Source organism: Nannospalax galili, unplaced genomic scaffold, assembly GCF_000622305.1.
Source record: "Nannospalax galili isolate Female #2095 unplaced genomic scaffold, S.galili_v1.0 scaffold312, whole genome shotgun sequence".
Taxonomy (NCBI): Eukaryota; Metazoa; Chordata; class Mammalia; order Rodentia; family Spalacidae; genus Nannospalax; species Nannospalax galili.
In genome coordinates this window covers 1,657,972-1,664,207 of record NW_008335967.1, presented here as the reverse complement: position 1 = coordinate 1,664,207, position 6,236 = coordinate 1,657,972, and positions in this window count along the sequence as shown.

Below are 6,236 nucleotides of genomic sequence, written 5' to 3'. Positions count from 1 at the left end.
AGGGTACAGGAAGCAAAAATTTTCATAGTGGGTCACCAGGGGTGATAGTGAGTGGAATCATTCCCACTTCCACCCTTTGATTCCTGGACCCATGAATCCTTGCTATAGGAGAAACTGTACCATATATTGGATGCTGATTCAAAGCATACACTGCCTTCTGGAGGACCCTGCCCCAGCCCTCCAGGCTATTGCCACCTAATTGGTGCTGTAACTGTGTCTTTAAGTGAGTTGGCAGATCTGGCACTCAGCAGCAGCTGTAGCCAGGTCACCCTCTAAACCATAAGCCAAATAAACTCTCCCTCCTATAAGTTGCCTTGGTCACAGTGTCTTATCACAGCAAAAGAATAAGTAACTAATAGAGAAATTGGTATCAGAGAGTGGGCTGTTGCTGTGAAGAACATGACCATGTGGGTTTTGGGAGGAAGGTAGAAGATTTTGGAAGTTTGGACTATAAAAGCAGTTGATTGCTGTAAGCAGAGGTTAATGGGCCATTCTAGTAGGAGCCTGGAAGGAAGCAGTCCTGAGAGCAAAGTAGTTCCTGAGGGAAATAAAGAATTAAGCAGCTACTGGGATATTTTCCCAAAGCATCTAGATGCAGTCTGCACCCAGCCCAAGAGCTTACCCGCAGTTAAATTGAAATGTAATGGACTAGTTTCTTTAGCAGAGGAAATTTCAAGGCAGCTAATGTAGAAATGGTGGTGTGGCTAATAATGGTGACTATTATGTAGATCTACAGTGAAAAAGAGCAAATGGGGCAAAATGAAATGCAATATGTAGTTCTGTTTGAAAAAGAGCATTAAGAAGATTAATATTGGAGCCAAGGCCTATGCTGAAGGAGAGACTCTCCTTGATAGAGAGACTAAAGTGATTAAGGGGAGGCCTAGAGATTTGCACTTAAACAACAGAAAGAGCATCTTCAGGCCAAGACCTCAGCCAGGTAAGTATTCAACTTGTGAAGCCACAGGGTTTTTGGCTCGTAGAAAACCACAGCATAGACAAGTTGCTGAAGTGGATGAAACAGGTCAGAGTGCATCCCAGACTGGCAGCTGAACTTGGCAGTGTCATTGATGTGGTTCTGGCTTTAGAGGCATGAAAGATGCAAGAATGAAGGGGCCATCAGTTCTTCCTCTTCAGGGCCAGGCAGCATTCAGTAGTGGTGTCCCTGCATAAAGAAGCCTTGACAGCCAAGAAGCCCTGAATGGCCATTGCATGAAGGTGTAAAGATGAAGCCTGGTTGGCAGTGGAGAGTCCAGGATGTTGGAGATGCTAGAGCCATGAGGCTTTTTCCAAGGAGAGCTGCATACATGGAATAATACCAATCTGAGAGAGAGAGAGAGAGAGAGAGAGAGAGAGAGAGAGAGAGAGAGAGAGACAGAGAGAGAGAGAGAGAGAGAGAGAGAGAGAGAGAGAGAGAGACTGCATGCAGCAAAGCTGGAGAGGCTAAGCCATCTAAGCCATTTGGAAGTAAAAGCCCAGAAGTCCGACATGGAGCTACTGGATTTGGTATTTTCCCTGCTGGTTTTCAGGCTTGTTTTGGTCCAATATCCTCATTATGCTCCAATTCCTCCCTTTTGAAATGGGAATGTCCCATTGCATGTTGGAAGTATGTAATTTGTTTTGATTTTACAGGGGCTTACAGTTAAAAGATTGTCTTTTGTCTCAGAAGAAACTTTGGTTTCTCGATTTTTGAATAGTATTGAGATGGTAAAGACTATGGGGAATTTTGAAAATGGACTAAAACACATTTTGTATTTTATATGGTCATGGACCTATTGGGGTCAGGGAGTGGAATGTGGTGATTTGAAGAAGAATGTCTCCCATAAGGTTCAAGTATTTGGACATTTTGTCCCCAGTTGGTAGTGCTGTTTTTGGAGGTTTTAGGAGGCATGCCACATGTCACATGCAGAGGAAGGATGTCACAAGGGGCAGGCTTTGAGAGTTCTTCAGCCTTGCCAAATTTCCAGTTGTTTTCTGTGCCTGATTGAAGATGTGATTGCTTATCTTTCTGCTCTACTGCCATGCTTCCCTTGCCATTAACCCGTTCTAACCCATTGAACTGTAAGACAAATAAACTCTTCCTTTTATAAGTTGCTTTGGTCATGATGTATTACCACAGAAACAGAAAAGTAACTACTACAGTTGTCAACTTGATTCACCTGGGAACAAGAAACTTCAGTTCCAGTCTCCTGCTTTGAGTTTCTGCTTTGGCTCCCTCCCCGCCCCGCCCCGATGATGGACTGTAAGCTATAAGGTGAAATAAATCCTTTCCTTCCCTACATTGCTTTTTGTCAGTATTTTATCACAGCAATGGAAACTTAACCCGAATAGAAATTGGTACTGAGAGTCAGATATTTCTGTGATGAACCTAACTATGTTGTTTGGGGGAGGATTGTGGAAGCATCTGGAACTTTGGGCTGGAAAAGCCATTGAGTGTTTGGAGCCTAGTTAGCTGTTCTGTGAGAACTTGGAGAAATGCAGGTGATGGAGGCCTGACTTGTGAAGTTTTAAGGGAAGCAAAGACCTGGTTTCACTGAAGTAAAACCTTTACTTTACTAGGACAATTGATGATGGTTATCTGGGGCTGAAAGATCAGCTGTGATTAAGAAGAGACTAGCATCACTGTGGTAAAATCTTCTGGGAAGTATTTCCCCAGGGTCAATACACAGAAGCTGTGGCCCAGTGAAGGGCCAAGGGTTCGTCTCAAGCTGTAGCTGAATTTGGTAATGTGTAAGAGTCCCTCACATAGTACTGGCTTTAAAGGCATAAAGGGATCATGAAGAGAATCTGAGGATTGGCACCCTGAAAGACTAGGAGAGGTCACTGGTGAAGGTGCAACTTTAGTTGTAGTAGAGATCCAAGGACTGAGGGGGTCATGGAGAAAACTTGAGTCTTGACACCATGTGAGGCCAGGAGAGGCCATTGATGAAGGTGTATCCTCAGTTTCAGTGAAGACCCCAGGATATAGTAAAGATGCCAGGACCGTGGGATGACCACCAAGGACAGTGCCAGGTGTGGAGTCAGACAGAGCCTACAAGACAGTCTGTGTATGCTGTGGATGGCAGAGCCAGAGAAGTGGAGTTGCTCAAGCCCTTTGGAACCCAGATGTCTATGTTGCAGGCATTTGATTTTGCTTAAATGTGCCTGGATTTTCCTTTTTGAAATAAAGTATTTAACTGTCTTTGATTTTATAGGAGCTCACAGTTAAGAGTCTTTGGATCTTTAAAGAGGACTTGGACTTTTAGAGTATTGGAATTTTTAAGGGCTGGGGGATTTTTAAAGTTGTATTGTTATATATGTTTTTATATTTTATTTATTGTTTTTATTTTATGCATATAAGTGTATTGCTTGCATGTATGTAAGTACATCCATGTTGTGCAATGCCCAGGGAGGTCAGAAGAGGGTGTTGGATTCCCCTGAAACTGGAGTTAAGGACAGTTGTTAGCCACCATGTGGATGCTGGGAACTGACCCCGGGTCCTCTGCAAGAACAGCCAGTGCTCTTAACCACTGAGCCATCTCTCCAGCCCCTATGTTTTATATTTTTATTATTGATTTTAACATGAAATCTCCAGGACAAGAAATGGAATGGTTATGATTTAATAGTGATGTGTTTGTGTCAAATTGACAAGGGGTCAATTGTGCTGGTTAACTGGAAGAGGAAACCTCAGCTGAGGAATTTTCTCTAGTGGATTGGTCTGCAGCCATGTCTATGGGGAAAGAGAATTTTCTTGATTGTTGAGTGATATGGGTCAGCTGACTGTGGGTGAGGCCACCCTTGGACAACTGGTCCTGGGTTGTATAAGAAAGCAAACCTAGCACACTCCAGATGAGCGAGCCAATAAGCAGCATTCCTCCATGGTCTTTGCTTCAATTCCTGCTTCTCAACTTGCTTTTGGTCAGTGTTTTATCGCAGCAATGGAAAGCAAACCAGAAAAGGGAGTGAATGGATACCAGGTAATAGCTAGTATTCTTCCTAACAAATATTATATATCATCCATTCAGTCAGTCATGTCTTCTTCCGTGGAAATGGACTGTCCTAGTTTGTTTCTCCATTGCTGTGACAAAACACTCTGACCACTACCAACATGGGGAGGAAAGGGTTTATTTGGCTTACATCTCCTGGGTCACAGTTCATCAGGGAATCCAAGGTAAGAGCTCAGGGCAGGAACCTGGAGGTAGGAGCTGGAGCACAGGCCATGGAGGAATGCTGCTTACTGGCTTGCTCCTCTGACCCATGCTCAGCTTGCTTTCTTATGCAACACAGGCCCACCTGCCCAGAGGTGGCACCACCCACAGTGGGCTGGGCCCTCTCACATCACTTAACAATCAAGAAGATGCCCCACAGATATGGCCACAGGCCAGTCCAATGGAGGCAATTTCCTAATTGAGGCTCCTTCAACCCAGGTGTGTCAAGTTGACAGTAAAGCTAGCCAGCATATGGACACCCTTAGGTAAGGAGTAATTTCTATGTAATATTTAACCCTGTATAATTCAGTATTGGGCTGTAAATTTTCATGGAATGTGTAATTAAGGCTTACTTTTTTACAGAGTTCAGGACCACCGGGAAGAACTACTCAGACTCAAAAAGTTCCAAATTAGCCAAATCTATTTACCAGGGACAACACTCTCTGAGCCAATTTATGGAATGCCACCCTAAATGAGAGGAGATGGGAGCTTTTAAAGGTAAAGTCCAAAAGATAGAGTCCTGGGGGTGGAGAGATGGCTCAGCAGTTAAGAGTACTGACTGCTCTTGCAGAGGACCCAAGTTCAATTCCCAGCACCCACATGGCAGGTAACAACTGTCTGTAACTCTAGTTCCAGGGGATCCAATGCCCTCTGAGCTTGCAGCATTGCATGACATGAGGGCACTTGTATACATGCAGGCAATACACTCATACACAGAAAATAAAAACAATAAACATTAAAAAAAAAGATAAAGTCCTTGGTACAAGATTTAAACTTTTACAATTTATTAGAATTTTAAAGAAAAATCCTCCGGGGGGGGGGCGGACAGGCAAGCTGGTAATCTTGTCAGCTGCCTTGAGGAGGAGAATAGAGGGGAGAAGGGAAAAAATTCATGAAGTCATGCAGGTTTAGTGTCTGCATGGGGGTCAGACATGGTGGCTGACTTGGCAGCCACATGGCTGGGAGAAGGAAGCTTTAGAGAAAGTTAAGAAATACAAGATGTTAGGGACAGCCCAAAGCCTTAAATAAAGCATGTTTAGAAAAGGGATATGGAGAAGAAAGGGAAAGATTATGCTTTTCTGAATAATTCAGAAAATCGGGAAGACTTACAGACAACATGACTGTAACTGGTCAATAAGTTCTGTGCTAGGAGGCTGGACTCCAGGCAGGAAAAATTCACTATCTCAGTAATGCCCTAGATTACTCCCATCTATTTAACATAACTTAAGATGAACCTGCCTTCCTAGGGATTGTCCTACGACCAAATGATTGACCAGTGAAACTGGAAAGTTGGGTCTTCTAACAGACTAGATTTTATAGTCTTGACCAGTTAAACCTACACAAGATGGAGGAGCTCAGGCTCTTACAACTTACACTAAGCAAAGCTATTACAGTGAGAACCAGACGTTAAAAACGATAGTTTCTAAAATTTCATCCATCATAGCAACTCTTCCTAATTTGTACTACAAGGAGGTGGGGGGAATGAGGCCGGAGTAGTGCGTCCCAAATACAGAAATATAAGATGGTATGTTTCCAACACATTGCTAATTAGTATAGCTTATATCAGGATGGTGATGTAAGCCCATAGCTTACGTCACGGCCTTCGAGTACAGAGATTATGAGTAGGTAAGACCAATGCTATTGTTCATAGGACTGCAGTTATCTCTCCGTTGTTAGACCTTTGGCGTCTAGTTTGTTTGCTTAAGCTCTTGGTGCTCCGTCCAGGAGACTGAAAGACTAGTAATAATGTACTTTTTGTAACGTGAGAAGCCTACGGAGTGTGTTCAGGAATGCTTACACAAGAGTCAGTTGACTTATCAAGCTTTTCTTTCTTTACACTTTCACTTTCTCTAGGCTACACTGAAAACACATTTTAATTTGTTTAGTTGGTCTTCTAAGCATAAAAAGACACCACTACTCCGGATACTTTCGCAACAGCCCAAAAGAAAGGTCCCAAACGCCCAGCTGCCACAAAGCACTCCATTCTTTACGACAGCGCACGACGCCCAGCAGGAAAAGGACGCCTGGGCTGTGCGGGCCAATCGCGTTGCT